The following is a 26,728-nucleotide window of genomic DNA, read 5'->3' on the forward strand; positions in this document are numbered from 1 at the left end:
AATTAAACCTGGTCTTGATAAATATTTTAGAGGATAACGCATGTTAGGTCTGGGATAGGTCTGGGATTTGCCCTCACCAGACTCATACTTTCGCGCACTTCACATACTCGTTGAACAGATCCTGGGCTATTTTCTGGTTTGGATCACATAGTAATGTGGTACCACACTGAAACAGTCGATTAAACCAGGTTTCGATCAATATTTTTGAGGATAACGCATGTTAGGTCTAGGTTAGGCCTGGGATTTTCACTCATCAGACTCATACTTTCGCATTCTTCACATACTTGTTGAACTGAAACTGGGTTTTGCTGGTTTGGATCACGTAGTAATGTGTTTCCACACTGAAACAGTCGGTTAAACCTGGTTTCGATCAATATTTTAGTGGATAACGCAAGTTAGGTCTGGGATAGGTCTGGGATTTGCCCTCATCAGACTCATACCTACGCACACTTCACATACTCGTTGAACAGATCCTGGGTTTTTTCTGGAGTGGATCACGTAGTAATGAAGTACAACACTGAAACAGTCAATTAAACCTGGTTTCCATCAATATTTTAGAGGACAGCGCATGTTAGGTCTAGGTTAGGCCTGGGATTTGCCCTGATCAGGGTCATACTTTCGCAGTTTTAACATACATGTTGACCTGATCGAGGGTTTTTTCTGCTTTGGATCACGTAGTAAAGTGGTACCACACTGAAACAGTCCATTAAACCTGCTTTGGATCAATTGTTTAGAGGATAACGCATGTTAGGTCTAGGTTAGCCCTGGGATTTTCACTCATCAGACTCATACTTTTGCATTCTTCTCATACTTGTTCAACAGATCCTGGGTTTTTTCTGGTTTGTATCACGTAGTAGTGTGGTACCACACTGAAACAGTCCATTAAACCTGGTTTGGATCAATTGTTTAGAGGATAACGCATGTTAGGTCTAGGTTAGCCCTGGGATTTTCACTCATCAGACTCATACTTTCCCATTCTTCACATACTTGTTGAACGGATCCTGGGTTTTTTCTGGTTTGGATCACGTACTAATGTGGTACCACACTGAAACAGTCGATTAAACCTGGTTATGATCAATATTTTAGAGGATAACGCATAGTTAGGTTTGGGATAGGTCTGGGATTTGACCTCATCAGACTCATACTTTCGCACACTTCACATACTCGTTGAACAGATCCTGGGTTATTCTCTGGTTTGGATCACATAGTAATGTGGTACCACACTGAAACAGTCGATTAAACCTGGTTTCGATCAATATTTTTGAGGATAGCGCATGTTAGGTCTAGGTTAGGCCTGGGATCTTCACTCATCAGACTCATACTTTCGCATTCTTCACATACTTGTTGAACTGAAACTGGGTTTTGCTGGTTTGGATCACGTAGTAATGTGGTTCCACACTGAAACAGTCCATTAAACCTGCTTTGGATCAATTGTTTAGAGGATAACGCATGTTAGGTCTAGGTTAGCCCTGGGATTTTCACTCATCAGACTCATACTTTTGCATTCTTCTCATACTTGTTCAACAGATCCTGGGTTTTTTCTGGTTTGTATCACGTAGTAGTGTGGTACCACACTGAAACAGTCCATTAAACCTGGTTTGGATCAATTGTTTAGAGGATAACGCATGTTAGGTCTAGGTTAGCCCTGGGATTTTCACTCATCAGACTCATACTTTCGCATTCTTCTCATACATGTTGAACTGATCTTGGGGTTTTTCTGGTTTGGATCACGTAGATATGTGGTACCACACTGAAACAGCCGATTAAACCTGGTTTCGATCAATATCTTAGAGGATAACGCAAGTTAAGTCTGGAATTGGTCTGGGATTTGACCTCATCAGACTCATACTTTCGCACACTTCACATACTCGTTGAACAGATCCTGGGTTATTTTCTGGTTTGGATCACATAGTAATGTGGTACCGCACTGAAACAGTCGATTAAACCAGGTTTCGATCAATATTTTTGAGGATAACGCATGTTAGGTCTAGGTTAGGCCTGGGATTTTCACTCATCAGACTCATACTTTCCCATTCTTCACATACTTGTTGAACGGATCCTGGGTTTTTTCTGGTTTGGATCACGTAGTAATGTGGTACCACACTGAAACAGTCGATTAAACCTGGTTATGATCAATATTTTAGAGGATAACGCATAGTTAGGTTTGGGATAGGTCTGGGATTTGACCTCATCAGACTCATACTTTCGCACACTTCACATACTCGTTGAACAGATCCTGGGTTATTCTCTGGTTTGAATCACATAGTAATGTGGTACCACACTGAAACAGTCGATTAAACCTGGTTTCGATCAATATTTTAGAGAATAATTCATGTTAGGTCTAGGTTAGGTTTGGATTTGCTCTCATCAGGCTCGTTCTTTCGCATATTTCTCATACTTGATGGCTAGATCCTGGGCTTTTTCTGGATTGCATCACGTAGTAATGAAGTACAACACTGAAACAGTCAATTAAACCTGGTTTCCATCAATATCTTAGAGGACAACGCAAGTTAGGTCTGGGATAGGTCTGGGATTTGACCTCATCAGACTCATACTTTCGCACACTTCACATACTCGTTGAACAGATCCTGGGTTATTTTCTGGTTTGGATCACATAGTAATGTGGTACCACACTGAAGAAGTCGATTAAACCTGGTTTCGATCAATATTTTAGAGAATAATTCATGTTAGGTCTAGGTTAGGTCTGGGATTTGCTCTCATCAGGCTCATTCTTTCGTATATTTCTCATACATGTTGAACAGATCCTGGGTTTTTTCTGGTTTGGATCACGTAGTAATGTGGGACCACACTGAAACAATCAATTAAACCTGGTTTCGATCAATATTTTAGAGGATAACGCAAGTTAGGTCTAGGGTAGTCCTGGGATTTGCCCTCATCAGGGTCATACTTTCGCAGTTTTAACATACATGTTGACCTGATCGACGGTATTTTCTGCTTTGGATCATGTAGTAAAGTGGCACCACACTGAAACATTCAATTAAACCTGGTCTTGATAAATATTTTAGAGGATAGCGCATGTTAGGTTTGGGTTAGGTCTAGGATTTGCCCTCATCAGGCTCATACTTTCGCATATTTCTCATACTTCATGGCTAGATCCTGGGCTGTTTCTGGATTGTATCACGTAGTACTGTGGTACCACGCTGAAACAGTCAATTAAACCTGGTTTCGATCAATATTTTAGAGGATAACGCAAGTTAGGTCTGGCATAGGTCTGGGATTCGCCCTCATCAGGCTCATACTTTCGCGTTTTTCACATACTTGTTGAACAGATCCTGGGTTTTTTCTGGTTTGTATCACGTAGTAGTGTGGTACCACACTGGAACAGTCCATTAAACCTGGTTTGGATCAATATTTTAGAGGATAACGCATGTTAGGGCTAGGTTAGCCCTGGGATTTGCACTCATCAGACTCATACTTTCGCATTCTTCTCATACTTGTTGAACTGATCCTGGGTTTTTTCTGGTTTGGATCACGTAGTAATGTGGTACCACACTGAAACAGTCGAATAAACCTGGTTTCGATCAATATTTTAGAAGATAACGCATGTTAGGTCAAGGTTAGGCCTGGGATTTGCCCTCATCAGGGTCATACTTTCGTACACTTCACATACTCGTTGAACAGATCCTGGGTTACTTTCTGGTTTGGATCACATAGTAATGTGGTACCACACTGAAACAGTCGAATAAACCAGGTTTCGATCAATATTTTTGAGGATAACGCATGTTAGGTCTAGGTTAGGCCTGGGATTCTCACTCATCAGACTCATACTTTCGCATTCTTCACATACTTGTAGAACGGATCCTGGGTTTTTTCTGGTTTGGATCACGTAGTAACGTGGGACCACACTGAAACAGTCAATTAAACCTGGTCTTGATAAATATTTTAGAGGATAACGCATGTTAGGGCTAGGTTAGCCCTGGGATTTGCACTCATCAGACTCATACTTTCGCATTCTTCTCATACTTGTTGAACTGATCCTGGGTTTTTTCTGGTTTGGATCACGTAGTAATGTGGTACCACACTGAAACAGTCGATTAAACCTGGTTTCGATCAATATTTTAGAGGATAACGCAAGTTAAGTCTGGGATTGGTCTGGGATTTGACCTCATCAGACTCATACTTTCGCACACTTCACATACTTGTTGAACGGATCCTGGGTTTTTTCAGGTTTGGACCCCGTAGTAGTGTGGTACCACACTGAAACAGTCCATTAAACCTGGTTTCGCTCAATATTTTAGAGGATAACGCATGTTAGGTCTAGGTCAGGCCTGGGATTTTCACTCATCAGACTCATACTTTCGCATTCTTCACATACTGGGTTTTTTCTGGTTTGGATCACGTAGTAATGTGGGACCCCACTGAAACAATCAATTAAACCTGGTCTTGATTAATATTCTAGAGGACAACGTATGTTAGGTCTGGGTTAGGTCTAGGATTTGCCCTCATCAGGCTCATACTTTCGCATATTTCTCATACTTCATGGCTAGATCCTGGGCTATTTCTGGATTGGATCACGTAGTAATGTGGTACTACACTGAAACAGTCAATTAAACCTGGTTTCGCTCAATATTTTAGAAGATAACGCATGTTAGGCCTAGGTTAGGCCTGGGATTTGCCTTATCAGGGTCATACTTTCGCATATTTCTCATACTTGATGGCTAGATCCTGGGCTTTTTCTGGATTGCATCACGTAGTAATGAAGTACAACACTGAAACAGTCAATTAAACCTGGTTTCCATCAATATTTTAGAGGACAACGCAAGTTAGGTCTAGGTTAGGCCTCGGATTTGCCCTCATCAGACTCATACTTTCGCACACTTCACATACTCGTTGGACAGATCCTGGGTTTTTTTCTGGTTTGGATCACGTAGTAATGTGGTAACACACTGAAACAGTCGATTAAACCTGGTTTCGATCAATATTTTAGAGAATAATTCATGTTAGGTCTGGGTTAGGTCTGGGATTTGCTCTCATCAGGCTCATTCTTTCGCATATTTTTCATACTTGATGGCTAGATCCTGGGCTTTTTCTGGATTGCATCACGTAGTAATGAAGTACAACACTGAAACAGTCAATTAAACCTGGTTTCCATCAATATTTTAGAGGACAACGCAAGTTAGGTCTAGGTTAGGCGTGGGATTTGCCCTCATCAGGATCATACTTTTGCAGTTTTAACATACATGTTCACCTGATCGAGGGTTTTTTCTGCTTTGGATCACGTAGTAAAGTGGTACCACACTGAAACAGTCCATTAAACCTGGTTTGCATCAATATTTTAGAGGATAACGCATGTTAGGTCTAGGTTAGCCCCGAGATTTTCACTCATCAGACTCATACTTTCGCATTCTTCACATACTTGTTGAACGGTTCCTGGGTTTTTTCTGGTTTGGATCACGTAGTAATGTGGGACCACACTGAAACAATCAATTAAACCTGGTCTTGATAAATATTTTAGAGGACAACGTATGTTAGGTCTGGGTTAGGTCTAGGATTTGCCCTCATCAGGCTCATACTTTCGCATATTTCTCATACTTCATGGCTAGATCCTGGGCTATTTCTGGATTGGATCACGTAGTAATGTGGTACTACACTGAAACAGTCAATTAAACCTGGTTTCGCTCAATATTTTAGAAGATAACGCATGTTAGGCCTAGGTTAGGCCTGGGATTTGCCTTATCAGGGTCATACTTTCGCAGTTTTAACATGCATGTTGACCTGATCGAGTGTTTTTTCTGCTTTGGATCACGTAGTAAAGTGGTACCACAACTAAAACAGTCAATTAAACCTGGTTTCGATCACTATTTTAGAGGATAGTGCAAGTTAGGTCTGGGATAGGTCTGGGATTAGCCCTCATCAGACTCATACTTTCGCATATTTCTCATACTTGATGACTAGATCCTGGGCTTTTTCTGGATTGCATCACGTAGTAATGAAGTACAACACTGAAACAGTCAATTAAACCTGGTTTCGCTCAATATTTTAGAAGATAACGCATGTTAGGTCTAGGTTAGGCCTGGGATTTGCCCTCATCAGGGTCATACTTTCGTACACTTCACATACTTGTTGAACAGATCCTGGGTTACTTTCTGGTTTGGATCACATAGTAATGTGGTACCACACTGAAACAGTCGAATAAACCAGGTTTCGATCAATATTTTTGAGGATAACGCATGTTAGGTCTAGGTTAGGCCTGGGATTTTCACTCATCAGACTCATACTTTCGCATTCTTCACATACTTGTTGAACGGATGCTGTGTTTTTTCTGGTATGGATCACGTAGTAATGTGGGTCCACACTGAAACAATCAATTAAACCTTGTCTTGATAAATATTTTAGACGATAACGAATGTTAGGCTTGGGTTAGGTCTAGGATTTGCCCTCAGCAGGCTCATACTTTCGCATATCTCTCATACTTCATGGCTAGATCCTGGGCTGTTTCTGGATTGTATCACATAGTAATGTGGTACCATGCTGAAACAGTCAATTAAACCTGGTTTCGATCAATATTTTAGAGGATAACGCAAGTTAGGTCTGGCATAGGTCTGGGATTCGCCCTCATCAGGCTCATACTTTCGCGTTTTTCACATACTTGTTGAACAGATCCTGGGTTTTTTCTGGTTTGTATCACGTAGTAGTGTGGTACCACACTGAAACAGTCTATTAAACCTGGTTTGGATGAATATTTTAGAGGATAACGCATGTAAGGTCTAGGTTAGCCCTGGGATTTCCACTCATCAGACTCATACTTTCGCATTCTTCTCATACTTGTTGAACTGATCTTGGGTTTTTTCTGGTTTGGATCACGTAGTAATGTGGTACCACACTGAAACAGACGATTAAACCTGGTTTCGATCAATATCTTAGAGGATAACGCAAGTTAAGTCTGGGATTGGTCAGGGATTTGACCTCATCAGACTCATACTTTCGCACACTTCACATACTCGTTGAACAGATCCTGGGTTAGTTTCTGGTTTGGATCACATAGTAATGTGGTACCACACTGAAACAGTCGATTAAACCAGGTTTCGATCAATATTTTAGAGGATAACGCATGTTAGGTCTAGGTTAGGCCTGGGATTTTCACTCATCAGACTCATACTTTCGCATTCTTCACATACTTGTTGAACGGATCCTGTGTTTTTTCTGGTTTGGATCACGTAGTAATGTGGGACCACACTGAAACAGTCAATTAAACCTGGTTTCGATCAATATTTTAGAGAATAATTCATGTTAGGTCTAGGTTAGGTCTGGGATTTGCTCTCATCAGGCTCATTCTTTCGTATATTTCTCATACATGTTGAACAGATCCTGGGTTTTTTCTGGTTTGGATCACGTAGTAATGTGGGACCACACTGAAACAATCAATTAAACCTGGTTTCCATCAATATTTTAGAGGACAACGCAAGTTAGGTCTGGGATAGGTCTGGGATTTGCCCTCATCAGGCTCATACTTTCGCGTTTTTCACATACTTGTTGAACAGATCCTGGGTTTTTTCTGGTTTGGATCCCGTAGTAGTGTGGTACCACAATAAAACAGTCAATTAAACCTGGTTTCGATCAATATTTTAGAGGATATCGCAAGTTAGGTCTGGGATAGGTCTGGGATTTGCCCTCATCAGACTCATACTTTCGGACACTTGACATACTCGTTGATCAGATCCTGGGTTTTTTTCTGGTTTGGATCACGTAGTAATGTGGTACCACACTGAAACATTCAATGAAACCAGGTCTGGATAAATATTTTAGAGGATAACGCAAGTTAGGTCTGGGATAGGTCTGGGATTAGCCCTCATCAGACTCATACTTTCGCTTTCTTCACATACTCGTTGAACAGATCCTGTCTTATTTTCTGGTTTGGATCACATAGTAATGTGGTACCACACTGGCACAGTCGATTAAACCAGGTTTCGATCAATATTTTTGAGGATAACGCATGTTAGGTCTAGGTTAGGTCTGGGATTTTCACTCATCAGACTCATACTTTCGCATTCTTCACATACTTGTTGAACGGATCCTGGGTTTTTTCTGGTTTGGATCACGTAGTAATGTGGGACCACACTGAAACAATCAATTAAACCTGGTCTTGATAAATATTTTAGAGGACAACGTATGTTAGGTATGGGTTAGGTCTAGGATTTGCCCTCATCAGGCTCATACTTTCGCATATTTCTCATACTTCATGGCTAGATCCTGGGCTATTTCTGGATTGGATCACGTAGTAATGTGGTACTACACTGAAACAGTCAATTAAACCTGGTTTCGCTCAATATTTTAGAAGATAACGCATGTTAGGCCTAGGTTAGGCCTGGGATTTGCCTTATCAGGGTCATACTTTCGCATATTTCTCATACTTCATGGCTAGATCCTGGGCTATTTCTGGATTGGATCACGTAGTAATGAAGTACAACACTGAAACAGTCAATTAAACCTGGTTTCCATCAATATTTTAGAGGACAACGCAAGTTAGGTCTAGGTTAGGCCTGGGATTTGCCCTCATCAGGATCATACTTTTGCAGTTTTAACATACATGTTCACCTGATCGAGGGTTTTTTCTGCTTTGGATCACGTAGTAAAGTGGTACCACACTGAAACAGTCCATTAAACCTGGTTTGCATCAATATTTTAGAGGATAACGCATGTTAGGTCTAGGTTAGCCCCGAGATTTTCACTCATCAGACTCATACTTTCGCATTCTTCACATACTTGTTGAACGGTTCCTGGGTTTTTTCTGGTTTGGATCACGTAGTAATGTGGGACCACACTGAAACAATCAATTAAACCTGGTCTTGATAAATATTTTAGAGGACAACGTATGTTAGGTCTGGGTTAGGTCTAGGATTTGCCCTCATCAGGCTCATACTTTCGCATATTTCTCATACTTCATGGCTAGATCCTGGGCTATTTCTGGATTGGATCACGTAGTAATGTGGTACTACACTGAAACAGTCAATTAAACCTGGTTTCGCTCAATATTTTAGAAGATAACGCATGTTAGGCCTAGGTTAGGCCTGGGATTTGCCTTATCAGGGTCATACTTTCGCAGTTTTAACATGCATGTTGACCTGATCGAGTGTTTTTTCTGCTTTGCATCACGTAGTAAAGTGGTACCACAACTAAAACAGTCAATTAAACCTGGTTTCGATCACTATTTTAGAGGATAGTGCAAGTTAGGTCTGGGATAGGTCTGGGATTAGCCCTCATCAGACTCATACTTTCGCATATTTCTCATACTTGATGACTAGATCCTGGGCTTTTTCTGGATTGCATCACGTAGTAATGAAGTACAACACTGAAACAGTCAATTAAACCTGGTTTCGCTCAATATTTTAGAAGATAACGCATGTTAGGTCTAGGTTAGGCCTGGGATTTGCCCTCATCAGGGTCATACTTTCGTACACTTCACATACTTGTTGAACAGATCCTGGGTTACTTTCTGGTTTGGATCACATAGTAATGTGGTACCACACTGAAACAGTCGAATAAACCAGGTTTCGATCAATATTTTTGAGGATAACGCATGTTAGGTCTAGGTTAGGCCTGGGATTTTCACTCATCAGACTCATACTTTCGCATTCTTCACATACTTGTTGAACGGATGCTGTGTTTTTTCTGGTATGGATCACGTAGTAATGTGGGTCCACACTGAAACAATCAATTAAACCTTGTCTTGATAAATATTTTAGACGATAACGAATGTTAGGCTTGGGTTAGGTCTAGGATTTGCCCTCAGCAGGCTCATACTTTCGCATATCTCTCATACTTCATGGCTAGATCCTGGGCTGTTTCTGGATTGTATCACATAGTAATGTGGTACCATGCTGAAACAGTCAATTAAACCTGGTTTCGATCAATATTTTAGAGGATAACGCAAGTTAGGTCTGGCATAGGTCTGGGATTCGCCCTCATCAGGCTCATACTTTCGCGTTTTTCACATACTTGTTGAACAGATCCTGGGTTTTTTCTGGTTTGTATCACGTAGTAGTGTGGTACCACACAGAAACAGTCTATTAAACCTGGTTTGGATGAATATTTTAGAGGATAACGCATGTAAGGTCTAGGTTAGCCCTGGGATTTCCACTCATCAGACTCATACTTTCGCATTCTTCTCATACTTGTTGAACTGATCTTGGGTTTTTTCTGGTATGGATCACGTAGTAATGTGGTACCACACTGAAACAATCAATTAAACCTTGTCTTGATAAATATTTTAGAGGATAACGCATGTTAGGCTTGGGTTAGGTCTAGGATTTGCCCTCAGCAGGCTCATACTTTCGCATATCTCTCATACTTCATGGCTAGATCCTGGGCTGTTTCTGGATTGTATCACATAGTAATGTGGTACCATGCTGAAACAGTCAATTAAACCTGGTTTCGATCAATATTTTAGAGGATAACGCAAGTTAGGTCTGGCATAGGTCTGGGATTCGCCCTCATCAGGCTCATACTTTCGCGTTTTTCACATACTTGTTGAACAGATCCTGGGTTTTTTCTGGTTTGTATCACGTAGTAGTGTGGTACCACACTGAAACAGTCTATTAAACCTGGTTTGGATGAATATTTTAGAGGATAACGCATGTAAGGTCTAGGTTAGCCCTGGGATTTCCACTCATCAGACTCATACTTTCGCATTCTTCTCATACTTGTTGAACTGATCTTGGGTTTTTTCTGGTTTGGATCACGTAGTAATGTGGTACCACACTGAAACAGACGATTAAACCTGGTTTCGATCAATATCTTAGAGGATAACGCAAGTTAAGTCTGGGATTGGTCTGGGATTTGACCTCATCAGACTCATACTTTCGCACACTTCACATACTCGTTGAACAGATCCTGGGTTATTTTCTGGTTTGGATCACATAGTAATGTGGTACCACACTGAAACAGTCGATTAAACCAGGTTTCGATCAATATTTTAGAGGATAACGCATGTTAGGTCTAGGTTAGGCCTGGGATTTTCACTCATCAGACTCATACTTTCGCATTCTTCACATACTTGTTGAACGGATCCTGGGTTTTTTCTGGTTTGGATCACGTAGTAATGTGGGACCACACTGAAACAGTCAATTAAACCTGGTTTCGATCAATATTTTAGAGAATAATTCATGTTAGGTCTAGGTTAGGTCTGGGATTTGCTCTCATCAGGCTCATTCTTTCGTATATTTCTCATACATGTTGAACAGATCCTGGGTTTTTTCTGGTTTGGATCACGTAGTAATGTGGGACCACACTGAAACAATCAATTAAACCTGGTTTCCATCAATATTTTAGAGGACAACGCAAGTTAGGTCTGGGATAGGTCTGGGATTTGCCCTCATCAGGCTCATACTTTCGCGTTTTTCACATACTTGTTGAACAGATCCTGGGTTTTTTCTGGTTTGGATCCCGTAGTAGTGTGGTACCACAATAAAACAGTCAATTAAACCTGGTTTCGATCAATATTTTAGAGGATATCGCAAGTTAGGTCTGGGATAGGTCTGGGATTTGCCCTCATCAGACTCATACTTTCGGACACTTGACATACTCGTTGATCAGATCCTGGGTTTTTTTCTGGTTTGGATCACGTAGTAATGTGGTACCACACTGAAACATTCAATGAAACCAGGTCTGGATAAATATTTTAGAGGATAACGCAAGTTAGGTCTGGGAGAGGTCTGGGATTAGCCCTCATCAGACTCATACTTTCGCTTTCTTCACATACTCGTTGAACAGATCCTGTGTTATTTTCTGGTTTGGATCACATAGTAATGTGGTACCACACTGGAACAGTCGATTAAACCAGGTTTCGATCAATATTTTTGAGGATAACGCATGTTAGGTCTAGGTTAGGTCTGGGATTTTCACTCATCAGACTCATACTTTCGCATTCTTCACATACTTGTTGAACGGATCCTGGGTTTTTTCTGGTTTGGATCACGTAGTAATGTGGGACCACACTGAAACAATCAATTAAACCTGGTCTTGATAAATATTTTAGAGGACAACGTATGTTAGGTCTGGGTTAGGTCTAGGATTTGCCCTCATCAGGCTCATACTTTCGCATATTTCTCATACTTCATGGCTAGATCCTGGGCTTTTTCTGGATTGCATCACGTAGTAATGAAGTACAACACTGAAACAGTCAATTAAACCTGGTTTCCATCAATATTTTAGAGGACAACGCAAGTTAGGTCTAGGTTAGGCCTGGGATTTGCCCTCATCAGACTCATACTTTCGCACACTTCACATACCCGTTGGACAGATCCTGGGTTTTTTTCTGGTTTGGATCACGTAGCAATGTGGTAACACACTGAAACAGTCGATTAAACCTGGTTTCGATCAATATTATTGAGGATAACGCATGTTAGGTCTAGGTCAGGTCTAGGATTTGCCCTCATCAGGCTCATACTTTCTCATATTTCTCATACTTCATGGCTGGATCCTGGACTATTTCTGGATTGGATAACGTAGTAATGTGGTACCACACTGAAACAGTCAATTAAACCTGGTTTCGATTAATATTGTAGAGAATAATTCATGTTAGGTCTGGGTTAGGTCTGGGATTTGCTCTCATCAGGCTCATTCTTTCGCATATTTTTCATACTTGATGGCTAGATCCTGGGCTTTTTCTGGATTGCATCACGTAGTAATGAAGTACAACACTGAAACAGTCAATTAAACCTGTTTTCCATCAATATTTTAGAGGACAACGCAAGTTAGGTCTAGGTACCCTCAGGGGCTGCGAGCCTTTCAGCTGCAGTACGGGCTTAACGAACCCGGGGTACCCGAGTCATACACATACCGTAAGCCTCCTGTTGGTCGTCACAACGACCCATTCACAATTCCCTATTGGTTTTGTGAATGGTACGTGACGGCAGGAGGAACGGGGGTCTTGGCTTAACCGCCTGGGCCACGAGTATGGCGACTCTATAAAATCGCCCTCCAATCCTAAGCTATGGTGCGCGGCGATGGGATGCATGGTTGGGGGAGAAGGCCCAATCCCAAGCGACCACCTCCGGGGAACCTGCCGAACCCCCGGAGTATATAGGCTTACCCGGGTAAGGCGGCTCTGCCCGGGCGGACCTTTTCTTCCGACCTGCTCGTGGGAATATTATGGAGTTCAATATTAAAACGGGGATGGGACGGGGTAAGTCAGAGGGGGAGGACGAAGGCGGTGTTGGGACTGGAGTGACGGCGCTCGCGCCGCCTCCAGCGCCTGGCCCGGTTTCGTGGAAGGTAGAGGAGGACGACGAGACTGCGTCAGTCTCGTCCTTCTCCTCCACCAGGAGCCTCATAGGCTCTAAGAGGAAGAGGGCGGGGCAGGCCGTCGTCGAGGTGGGCGGGGCGATGAGCCCGTCGGTGAGGCTGAGTTGCCTCAGGGACGAGGTGACCGAGGAGATATCGGAGAGGATCTCCTCGTCCCTGAGGCGGGTGGAGAAAGTCGCCGCTGCCTGCGCCTTTAAGGGGCAGAAAAGCGGTGGCGCGGAGGCCCTGAAGGCCGCGGCGGAGGAAATGAGGGAGGCGGCGCGGGAGCTCAGAGGGCGGAACGCCCGTCTGCAGCTCCTGTTGGAGGAGGAGCGACAGGGGAGGAGGAGGGCAGAGGCGCTGTGGAACAGCGCGGCCCTCCCTCCCATCCTCCCTCCTCCTCCACCGCCGCGTCCCTCGGCGGAGGTAAATAAGCGGAGTGCGGCGGCAGTGGTGCGGGGCACCGCGGGCCCCTCCACCCGCACTCCGCCCGTGAAGAAGTCCCCGTCCTCCTCAGAAGACGATCTTCTGAGGAGGATTGGGGACATGATTGATGGCAAGCTGGCCGCCTTCCGGGAGGAGCTCCTCGCCGGAAGAGCGGTCAGTAGGAAGGCGGTGCCTCCCCGACCTGTTCCGGTACAGTCGGGGAAGGCAAAGAAGGGCGGAGTGAAGGCTCCGCCCAGCGTTGCGGCACCAGGGCCCCGGGTCGCGACCCCCAAGGGGGGTGGTGTACCCGTGGTCGCGGTGGTCGCGTCCTCCACAGCACCCTCCCAAGGGGGGGTGGCGTGGAGTGAGGTGGTGGGGCGGAAGGCGAAGCGGGCGGCGAGGAAGGCCTCGCAACCGCAGCCTCCGCCTCCGCCGCCGGCGGCCAAGGTAAAGGCCGCGAAGGTCGGGAAGGCACGACCAGGTTGTCCCCCAAAAACGGCAGCGGTGACGCTGACCGTTGCGCAGGGGGGCGACCTGACCCTCGCGGAGGCGATGCGGCTCGCCAGGGAGAATATCTCCCTGGAAGAGCTGGGCGTCGCCTCCGTGAGGGCGAAGAGGGCCGTGACCGGGGGTCTCTTGCTGGAGATCCCCGGTGCAGAAGGCGGCGCGAAGGCGGATCGTCTCGCCCAGAGGCTCCGGGAGCAGCTGGGCGAGCGAGGTGTCCGGGTCGCCGGCCCACGAAGCGCACGGAGATGCGCGTTTGTGGGCTGGACGACTCGGTCAGCGCACAGGATGTGTCCCGTGCCCTTGCGAGGGCGGGGGACTGTCCTGTGGAGGACCTGCGGATCGGAGAGATCCGCAGGTCGCCCTCCGGCCTCGGGTCGGTGTGGGCCCGGTGCCCCCTCTCCGCCGCCCGTAAGGTGGCGGAATCCGGGAGGGTGTTGGTGGGGTGGGTTTCGGCGCGAGTGGAAATCCTCGCGCCGCGCCCGCTCCAGTGTCACCGCTGCCTCGAATTGGGGCACGTGAGGCAGTGGTGCACCTCGCCGGTGGACCGCAGCGGTCAGTGTTACCGCTGCGGTGCCAAAGAGCACCGTGCGAGCCAGTGCTCGGCGGCACCCCACTGCCCGCTGTGTGCGGACATGGGGAGGCCAGCCGATCACAGGGTGGGGAGCAAGAAGTGCTCCCCCCCCCCCTCCCGGAAGGAGAGGAAGAGGCGGGCTGCACCGGCTCCGGTGCCGAGGGCGGTGGCATCGTCCTCCATGGAGGTGGACGGTGCTACGGGGACGGACGGCCGGGAGGAGGCTGGCGCGGCCATTAATTAATGCCGCCCCGCCTCCTCCTCCAGGCCAACCTCAACCACTGCCGCGCGGCACAGGACTTGATGTCCCAAGTCCTCGCGGAGTGGGGGGTTGGCCTGGCGGTCGCCGCCGAGCCGTACCGCGTCCCTGATCACCCTCATTGGGTGGGCGACGCGGACGGCTTGGTGGCGACGGTATGGGGAGGGGGCGACGGGTCCCCACCGTTCTCCTTGTTGGAGCGCGGTCGGGGATTCGTCGCCGTGGACTGGGGGGGAGTCGCTGTGGTGGGGTGCTACATTTCGCCCCGTAGCGGTCACGCTGCGTTCGAGCTGTACTTGGCCGAGGTCGCGGCATGCGTGCAGCGCTACGCGGCCCGGCCGGTGCTGGTCCTGGGGGATTTTAATGCCAAGTCGGTGGCTTGGGGATCCCCCAGGACCTCCGTTCGCGGCGGGATCCTGGGCGATTGGGCGGCGGGGCTCGACCTCCGGGTATTGAACCGGGGGTCGGAGCACACATGCGTGCGGCGATATGGGGGGTCCATCGTGGATGTTGGATTCGCGACCCCCAACGCCGTGCGCATGGTGTCGGGTTGGCACGTGGTCGCGGGGGCAGAGACACTCTCCGATCACCGGTACATCCGGATGGAGGTCTCTGCCGCCGCGAGTGCATCCCGACACGGCCGCCTGCGTGGCACCCCACCACGCCGCTGGGCGCTTCGGCGCCTGGACAAGGACGCCCTGATGGCAGCTGCCCTCGCTGCAACTTGGCCGCAGGGAGCGGCCGAGTTGCCGAGCATAGAGGAGGAGGTCGCCCGGCTCGGAGCATTGGTCGCGGGTATTTGCGACGCGGCGATGCCTCGGGTCGGGCGGGCTTCTCCTCGCCGGGCGGTGTACTGGTGGTCGGACGCGATCGCGGAGTTGCGAGTCGCGACTGTCCGCGCCCGACGCCAGTACACCCGCGCGCGCCGTCGTCAACGTACAGGCGACGGCGTGGCGCGAGCGAGGGCAGCTAATGACCTGTATGGAGCATACCGCGTGGCGCGGGTTGCTCTGCAGGTCGCCATCAAACGGGCCAAGACCCAGGCATGGAAGGAGCTCCTCCAGACCCTTGATGACGATCCATGGGGGCGCCCATATAAGGTGGTGCTGAATAAGCTCCGCCCGTGGGCGCCCCCCGTCACCGAGGGTCTTGACCCCCGGCTGCTGGAGCACGTGGTCAATACACTCTTCCCAATTGGGGAGAGGGGACCGCGTCCTCCGGCGGCGGCGGCTGTCCCAGTGGAGTGGACGGCCGAGCTGGGGGTCACGCAGGAGGAGCTGGCAGCGGCCATCAGACGGCTCGGGGTTCGTAACACGGCCCCGGGTCCGGATGGTGTGCCCGGCCGGGTTTGGGTCTTGACCCAGGGCGTCCTTGGGGCCGACCTCAGGCGGTTGTTCGACCGCTGCCTGAGGGACGGGCGATTCCCCCCCAGTTGGAAGGTGGCGAGGATGGTCCTCCTCCGGAAGGAGGGTCGGCCCGCGGAGTCTCCCTCCGCATACCGGCCCATTTGTCTCCTCGACGAGGTGGGCAAGCTCTTCGAGCGTGTGATTGCTGCCCGCCTCGTCGAGCACCTGTCGCGGGGTGATCCCGGTCTGGCCGACTGCCAGTTCGGTTTCCGGGGGGGCCGATCGACTATCGACGCGATAGGTCGTGTGAGGGCCCTCTCGGAGGCGGCCGTCTCCCGGGGAGGGGTGGCATTGGCAATATCCTTGGATATTGCCAATGCCTTTAACACCCTCCCCTGGGAAGGGATAAGGAGGGGACTCGAATATCATCGAGTCCCCCCTTGTCTCAGGGCGGTCGTCGGGGATTATCTCCGCGGCAGGTGGATCGAGTATCCGGGCCGGGATGGTGATATGCGGAGGGAGGTGTACTGCGGTGTTCCGCAGGGGTCGGTCCTCGGGCCACTCCTGTGGAACATCGCGTACGACTGGGTGTTGCGGGCCGGCCTCCCCGACGGCGTCAGCACGGTGTGTTATGCGGATGACACACTGGTGCTGGCCGTCGGGGCGCACTGGGGGAGGGCCATGCGTCGCGCGGAGGAGGGGTCGCAACGCGTCGTCGACCGGATCAGGGGGATGGGGATGACGGTGGCGGTCCATAAGACCGAGGTGATTGCGTTTCATTCACCTCGGCAGGATCCGCCACCCCCTCTGATTCGGGTGGGTGGGGCTGACATCGAGGTGAAGCCCCAGATCAGGTATCTAGGGCTGATCCTCGATAGCCACTGGCGTTTCGAGAAGCATTTCCGCTGCCTGGTCCCCCGGTTGGAAAGGATGGTTGCGGCTCTGGGCCGGATCCTGCCCAACCTGGGGGGCCCGGCGGGCCGAGTTCGTCGCCTCTATGTGGCAATGGTCCAGTCGGTGGCCCTATACGGGGCCCCCGTCTGGGCGGACGACCTGGCTGCCTCCCGGCGCAGCATGACTATGCTGCGTCGGGTGCAGAGGCGCATGGCGCTCAGGGTCGTCCGCGGGTATCGGACCATGTCACATGAGGCGGCGACGGTTCTAGCGGGGATGCCGCCCATGGACCTGCTCGCGCGGTCGCACGCGGTGATGTACCGGCACCGCGTCGACCGTCGCGCGGGGGTGGGGGCGGTCCCGGGCGGGCAGGAACCTGCTTGGGGCGATTTGAAGCGCCAGGCCCGGCAGTCCGTGTTGCTCGCGTGGCATGAGCGGCTGGCTCTGCCAACCGCGGGGCACCGGACTGTCGGGGCTGTTCGGCCACTCCTGAAGGAGTGGCTGGACAGAGGCCATGGCAGCCTCACCTACCGGCTGGCACAGGTATTTTCCGGGCATGGCAGCTTCGGAAGATACCTGTGCCGGATAGGGAAGGAGCCGACGGCGCGTTGCTGCCACTGCGACGCTGAGCAGGACACGGCGGATCATACCCTGGAGGTATGCCCCGCGTGGGAGGGGGAGCGCCGTGTCCTGGTCGGCGTCGTCGGGCGGGATGTCTCGCTGCCGGGCGTGGTGCGCGCCATGCTCGGCAGCGAGGAGAAGTGGAGGGCCGTGGCCTCCTTCTGCGAGAACGTAATGTTGCAGAAGGAGGCCGCGGGGAGGGAGCGCGAGCTTCAGCGGCGTGCTGAAGCACGCGCTCGTGCGGTGGCCCGAGGTCGTCGCCCGGTCGCGAGGCGTCGCGGGCGGCCGCCTCGGCGTGGCGGATGACCTAGGCTGGGAGGGGGGTCCTGAGGGGACCCTCCTCCCGCCAGGCGGCGCCGGGTCGGACCGGTTGGGGGTAGGAGTGCCTCCCCCTACCGGTCCGACGCAAGGGGAGGCACCCTCGGCGGTCTGGTGCGGCCATGAACGCCCGGCCGCCGAGGGATGGAAACGGGGTCGCGGGCGGTTGCGAGTTGGGGCTCGCAGCCGCCACTAAACGCGGCCCCGGGACGGATAGCGGCGGGATGGAGTGGCCCCGTCCCGCCGCTATGAGGCAGTGTGTCTACTGGGGGGACCGATTGTCCCCCCGGGGGATGGGCGCGAAAGCGCGGGCACGGGGAGGATACCGGAAGAATGCTTCGAGCGATTCCCGGTATCCTCCCAAAGCGTGCCGAAGGGTCACCGTGGGGTTTTTAGTGGGTAGGTCCCGCGCCTGTCGTTGTACGGGCGCGGGGAATCCCACACACGCCTCCCACCTCTCCCCAAGGAGGTGGGAGGGAGTCTTTCGAAGATTTTCCCCACGACAAAAAAAAAAAAAAAAAAAAAAAAAGTTAGGTCTGGGATAGGTCTGGGATTTGCCCTCATCAGAGCCATACCTACGCACACTTCACATACTCGGTGAACAGATCCTGGGTTATTTTCCGGTTTGGATCACATAGTAATGTGGTACCAAACTGAAACAGTCAATTAAACCTGGTTTCCATCAATATTTTAGAGGACAACGCAAGTTAGGTCTGGGATAGGTCTGGGATTTGCCCTCATCAGGCTCATACTTTCGCGTTTTTCACATACTTGTTGAACAGATCCTGGGTTTTTTCTGGTTTGGATCCCGTAGTAGTGTGGTACCACAATAAAACAGTCAATTAAACCTGGTTTCGATCAATATTTTAGAGGATATCGCAAGTTAGGTCTGGGATAGGTCTGGGATTTGCCCTCATCAGACTCATACTTTCGGACACTTGACATACTCGTTGATCAGATCCTGGGTTTTTTTCTGGTTTGGATCACGTAGTAATGTGGTACCACACTGAAACATTCAATGAAACCAGGTCTGGATAAATATTTTAGAGGATAACGCAAGTTAGGTCTGGGATAGGTCTGGGATTAGCCCTCATCAGACTCATACTTTCGCTTTCTTCACATACTCGTTGAACAGATCCTGTGTTATTTTCTGGTTTGGATCACATAGTAATGTGGTACCACACTGGCACAGTCGATTAAACCAGGTTTCGATCAATATTTTTGAGGATAACGCATGTTTGGTCTAGGTTAGGTCTGGGATTTTCACTCATCAGACTCATACTTTCGCATTCTTCACATACTTGTTGAACGGATCCTGGGTTTTTTCTGGTTTGGATCACGTAGTAATGTGGGACCACACTGAATCAATCAATTAAACCTGGTCTTGATAAATATTTTAGAGGACAACGTATGTTAGGTCTGGGTTAGGTCTAGGATTTGCCCCCATCAGGCTCATACTTTCGCATATTTCTCATACTTCATGGCTAGATCCTGGGCTATTTCTGGATTGGATCACGTAGTAATGTGGTACTACACTGAAACAGTCAATTAAACCTGGTTTCGCTCAATATTTTAGAAGATAACGCATGTTAGGCCTAGGTTAGGCCTGGGATTTGCCTTATCAGGGTCATACTTTCGCAGTTTTAACATGCATGTTGACCTGATCGAGTGTTTCTTCTGCTTTGGATCACGTAGTAAAGTGGTACCACAACTAAAACAGTCAATTAAACCTGGTTTCGATCACTATTTTAGAGGATAGTGCAAGTTAGGTCTGGGATAGGTCTGGGATTAGCCCTCATCAGACTCATACTTTCGCATATTTCTCATACTTGATGACTAGATCCTGGGCTTTTTCTTGATTGCATCACGTAGTAATGAAGTACAACACTGAAACAGTCAATTAAACCTGGTTTCGCTCAATATTTTAGAAGATAACGCATGTTATGTCTAGGTTAGGCCTGGGATTTGCCCTCATCAGGGTCATACTTTCGTACACTTCACATACTCGTTGAACAGATCCTGGGTTACTTTCTGGTTTGGATCACATAGTAATGTGGTACCACACTGAAACAGTCGAATAAACCAGGTTTCGATCAATATTTTTGAGGATAACGCATGTTAGGTCTAGGTTAGGCCTGGGATTCTCACTCATCAGACTCATACTTTCGCATTCTTCACATACTTGTAGAACGGATCCTGGGTTTTTTCTGGTTTGGATCACGTAGTAATGTGGGACCACACTGAAACAGTCAATTAAACCTGGTCTTGATAAATATTTTAGAGGATAACGGATGTTAGGGCTAGGTTAGCCCTGGGATTTGCACTCATCAGACTCATACTTTCGCATTCTTCTCATACTTGTTGAACTGATCCTGGGTTTTTTCTGGTTTGGATCACGTAGTAATGTGGTACCACACTGAAACAGTCTATTAAACCTGGTTTGGATGAATATTTTAGAGGATAACGCATGTAAGGTCTAGGTTAGCCCTGGGATTTCCACTCATCAGACTCATACTTTCGCATTCTTCTCATACTTGTTGAACTGATCTTGGGTTTTTTCTGGTTTGGATCACGTAGTAATGTGGTACCACACTGAAACAGACGATTAAACCTGGTTTCGATCAATATCTTAGAGGATAACGCAAGTTAAGTCTGGGATTGGTCTGGGATTTGACCTCATCAGACTCATACTTTCGCACACTTCACATACTCGTTGAACAGATCCTGGGTTATTTTCTGGTTTGGATCACATAGTAATGTGGTACCACAATGAAACAGTCGATTAAACCAGGTTTCGATCAATATTTTAGAGGATAACGCATGTTAGGTCTAGGTTAGGCCTGGGATTTTCACTCATCAGACTCATACTTTCGCATTCTTCACATACTTGTTGAACGGATCCTGGGTTTTTTCTGGTTTGGATCACGTAGTAATGTGGGACCACACTGAAACAGTCAATTAAACCTGGTTTCGATCAATATTTTAGAGAATAATTCATGTTAGGTCTAGGTTAGGTCTGGGATTTGCTCTCATCAGGCTCATTCTTTCGTATATTTCTCATACATGTTCAACAGATCCTGGGTTTTTTCTGGTTTGGATCACGTAGTAATGTGGGACCACACTGAAACAATCAATTAAACCTGGTTTCCATCAATATTTTAGAGGACAACGCAAGTTAGGTCTGGGATAGGTCTGGGATTTGCCCTCATCAGGCTCATACTTTCGCGTTTTTCACATACTTGTTGAACAGATCCTGGGTTTTTTCTGGTTTGGATCCCGTAGTAGTGTGGTACCACAATAAAACAGTCAATTAAACCTGGTTTCGATCAATATTTTAGAGGATATCGCAAGTTAGGTCTGGGATAGGTCTGGGATTTGCCCTCATCAGACTCATACTTTCGGACACTTGACATACTCGTTGATCAGATCCTGGGTTTTTTTCTGGTTTGGATCACGTAGTAATGTGGTACCACACTGAAACATTCAATGAAACCAGGTCTGGATAAATATTTTAGAGGATAACGCAAGTTAGGTCTGGGATAGGTCTGGGATTAGCCCTCATCAGACTCATACTTTCGCTTTCTTCACATACTCGTTGAACAGATCCTGTGTTATTTTCTGGTTTGGATCACATAGTAATGTGGTACCACACTGGAACAGTCGATTAAACCAGGTTTCGATCAATATTTTTGAGGATAACGCATGTTAGGTCTAGGTTAGGTCTGGGATTTTCACTCATCAGACTCATACTTTCGCATTCTTCACATACTTGTTGAACGGATCCTGGGTTTTTTCTGGTTTGGATCACGTAGTAATGTGGGACCACACTGAAACAATCAATTAAACCTGGTCTTGATAAATATTTTAGAGGACAACGTATGTTAGGTCTGGGTTAGGTCTAGGATTTGCCCTCATCAGGCTCATACTTTCGCATATTTCTCATACTTCATGGCTAGATCCTGGGCTATTTCTGGATTGGATCACGTAGTAATGTGGTACTACACTGAAACAGTCAATTAAACCTGGTTTCGCTCAATATTTTAGAAGATAACGCATGTTAGGCCTAGGTTAGGCCTGGGATTTGCCTTATCAGGGTCATACTTTCGCATATTTCTCATACTTGATGGCTAGATCCTGGGCTTTTTCTGGATTGCATCACGTAGTAATGAAGTACAACACTGAAACAGTCAATTAAACCTGGTTTCCATCAATATTTTAGAGGACAACGCAAGTTAGGTCTAGGTTAGGCCTGGGATTTGCCCTCATCAGACTCATACTTTCGCACACTTCACATACTCGTTGGACAGATCCTGGGTTTTTTTCTGGTTTGGATCACGTAGTAATGTGGTAACACACTGAAACAGTCGATTAAACCTGGTTTCGATCAATATTATTGAGGATAACGAATGTTAGGTCTAGGTCAGGTCTAGGATTTGCCCTCATCAGGCTCATACTTTCTCATATTTCTCATACTTCATGGCTGGATCCTGGGCTATTTCTGGATTGGATAACGTAGTAATGTGGTACCACACTGAAACAGTCAATTAAACCTGGTTTCGATTAATATTGTAGAGAATAATTCATGTTAGGTCTGGGTTAGGTCTGGGATTTGCTCTCATCAGGCTCATTCTTTCGCATATTTTTCATACTTGATGGCTAGATCCTGGGCTTTTTCTGGATTGCATCACGTAGTAATGAAGTACAACACTGAAACAGTCAATTAAACCTGTTTTCCATCAATATTTTAGCGGACAACGCAAGTTAGGTCTAGGTTAGGCCTGGGATTTGCCCTCATCAGGATCATACTTTTGTAGTTTTAACATACATGTTCACCTGATCGAGGGTTTTTTCTGCTTTGGATCACGTAGTAAAGTGGTACCACACTGAAACAGTCCATTAAACCTGGTTTGCATCAATATTTTAGAGGATAACGCATGTTAGGTCTAGGTTAGCCCCGAGATTTTCACTCATCAGAATCATACTTTCGCATTCTTCACATACTTGTTGAACGGTTCCTGGGTTTTTTCTGGTTTGGATCACGTAGTAATGTGGGACCACACTGAAACAATCAATTAAACCTGGTCTTGATAAATATTTTAGAGGACAACGTATGTTAGGTCTGGGTTAGGTCTAGGATTTGCCCTCATCAGGCTCATACTTTCGCGTATTTCTCATACTTCATGGCTAGATCCTGGGCTATTTCTGGATTGGATCATGTAGTAATGTGGTACTACACTGAAACAGTCAATTAAACCTGGTTTCGCTCCATATTTTAGAAGATAACGCATGTTAGGCCTAGGTTAGGCCTGGGATTTGCCTTATCAGGCTCATACTTTCGCAGTTTTAACATGCATGTTGACCTGATCGAGTGTTTTTTCTGCTTTGGATCACGTAGTAAAGTGGTACCACAACTAAAACAGTCAATTAAACCTGGTTTCGATCACTATTTTAGAGGATAGTGCAAGTTAGGTCTGGGATAGGTCTGGGATTAGCCCTCATCAGACTCATACTTTCGCATATTTGTCATACTTGATGACTAGATCCTGGGCTTTTTCTGGATTGCATCACGTAGTAATGAAGTACAACACTGAAACAGTCAATTAAACCTGGTTTCGCTCAATATTTTAGAGGATAACGCAAGTTAGGTCTGGGATAGGTCTGGGATTCGCCCTCATCAGGCTCATACTTTCGCGTTTTTCACATACTTGTTGAACTGGTCCTGGGTTTTTTCTGGTTTGGATCACGTAGCAATGTGGAACCACACTGAAGCAGTCGACTAAACCTGGTTTCGATCAATATTTTAGAGGATAACGCAAGTTTGGTCTGGGATAGGTCTGGGATTTGCCCTCATCAGGCTCATACTTTCGCATTCTTCACATACTTGTTGAACGGATCCTGGGTTTTTTATGGTTTGGTTCACGTGGTAATGTGGTACCACACTGAAACATTCAATTAAACCTGGTCTTGATAAATATTTTAGAGGATAACGCATGTTAGGTCTGGGTTAGGACTAGGATTTGCCCCCATCAGGCTCATACTTTCGCATATTTCTCATACTTCATGGCTGGATCCTGGGCTATTTCTGGATTGGATCACGTAGTAATGTGGTACCACACTGAAACAGTCAATTAAACCTGGTTTCCATCAATATTTTAGAGGAAAACGCATGTTCGGTCTAGGTTAGGCCTGGGATTTGCCCTCATCAGGGTCATACTACCGCAGTTTTAACATACATGTTGACCTGATCGAGGGTTTTTTCTGCTTTGGATCACGTAGTGAAGTGGTACCGCACTGAAGCAGACCATTAAACCTGGTTTGGATCAATATTTTAGAGGATAACGCATGTTAGGTTTGGGTTAGGTCTAGGATTTGCCCTCATCAGGCTCATACTTTCGCATATTTCTCATACTTCATGGCTAGATCCTGGGCTGTTTCAGGATTGTATCACGTAGTAATGTGGTACCACGCTGAAACAGTCAATTAAAACTGGTTTCGATCAATATTTTAGAGGATAACGCAAGTTTGGTCTGGGATAGGTCTGGGATTTGCCCTCATCAGGCTCATACTTTCGCGTTTTTCACATACTTGTTGAACTGGTCCGCGGTTTTTTCTGGTTTGGATCACGTAGCAATGTGGTACCACACTGAAGCAGTCGATTAAACCTGGTTTCGATCAATATTTTAGAGGATAACGCAAGTTTGGTCTGGGATAGGTCTGGGATTTGCCCTCATCAGGGTCATACTTCCGCAGTTTTAACATACATGTTGACCTGATCGAGGTTTTTTTCTGCTTTGGATCACGTAGTAAAGTGGTACCACACTGAAACAGTCCATTAAACCTGGTTTGGATCAATATTTTAGAGGATAACGCAAGTTAGGTCTGGGATAGGTCTGGGATTCGCCCTCATCAGGCTCATACTTTCGCGTTTTTCACATACTTGTTGAACTGATCCTGGGTTTTTTCTGGTTTGGATCACGTAGCAATGTGGTACCACACTGAAGCAGTCGATTAAACCTGGTTTCGACCAATATTTTAGAGCATAACGCAAGTTTGGTCTGGGATAGGTCTGGGATTTGCCCTCATCAGGCTCATACTTTCGCGTTTTTCACATACTTGTTGAACAGATCCTGGGTTTTTACTGGTTTGGATCACGTAGTAATGTGGGACCACACTGAAACAGTCCATTAAACCTGGCTTGGATCAATATTTTAGAGGATAACGCATGTTAGGTCTAGGTTAGGTCTGGGATTTTCACTCATCAGGGTCATACTTTCGCAGTTTTAACATACATGTTGACGTGATCGAGGGTTTTTTCTGCTTTGGATCACGTAGTAAAGTGGTACCACACTGAAACAGTCCATTAAACCTGGTTTGGATCAATACTTTAGAGGATAACGCATGTTAGGTCTGGGTTAGGACTAGGATTTGCCCCCATCAGGCTCATACTTTCGCATATTTCTCATACTTCATGGCTGGATCCTGGGCTATTTCTGGTTTGGATCACGTAGTAATGTGGTACCACACTGTAACAGTCAATTAAAACTGGTTTCGATCAATATTTTAGAGGATAACGCAAGTTTGGTCTGGGATAGGTCTGGGATTTGCTCTCATCAGGCTCATTCTTTCGCATATTTCTCATACTTGATGGCTAGATCCTGGGCTTTTTCCGGTTTGCATCACGTAGTAATGAAGTACAACACTGAAACAGTTAACTCAACCTGGTTTCCATAAATATTTTAGAGGACAACGCATGTTAGGTCTGGGTTAGTCCTGGGATTTGCCCTCATCAGGGTCATACTTTCGCAGTTTTAACATACATGTTGACGTGATCGAGGGTTTTTTTTGCTTTGGATCACGTAGTAAAGTGGAAACACACTGAAACAGTCCATTAAACCTGGTTTGGATCAATATTTTAGAGGATAACGCATGTTAGGTCAAGGTTAGCCCTGTGATTTTCACTCATCAGACTCATACTTTCGCATTCTTCACATACTTGTTGAACGGATCCTAGGTTTTTTCTGGTTTGGTTCACGTAGTAATGTGGTACCACACTGGAACATTCAATTAAACCTGGTCTTGATAAATATTTTAGAGGATAACGCATGTTAGGTTTGGGTTAGGTCTAGGATTTGCCCTCATCAGGCTGATACTTTCGCATATTTCACATACTTCATGGCTAGATCCTGGGCTGTTTCTGGATTGTACCACGTAGTAATGTGGTACCACGCTGAAACAGTCAATTAAGCCTGATTTCGATGAATATTTTAGAGGATAACGCAAGTTAGGTCTGGGATAGGTCTGGGATTCGCCCTCATCAGGCTCATACCTTCGCATATTTCTCATACTTGGTGGCTAGATCCTGGGCTTTTTCTGGATTGCATCACGTAGTAATGAAGTACAACACTGAAGCAGTCAATTAAACCTGGTTTCCATCAATATCTTAGAGGACAACGCAAGTTAGGTCTGGGATAAGTCTGGGATTTGCCCTCATCAGACTCATACTTTCGCACACTTCACATACTCGTTGAACAGATCCTGGGTTAT

Source organism: Colletes latitarsis, unplaced genomic scaffold (assembly GCF_051014445.1).
Source record: "Colletes latitarsis isolate SP2378_abdomen unplaced genomic scaffold, iyColLati1 scaffold0006, whole genome shotgun sequence".
NCBI lineage: Eukaryota > Metazoa > Arthropoda > Insecta > Hymenoptera > Colletidae > Colletes > Colletes latitarsis.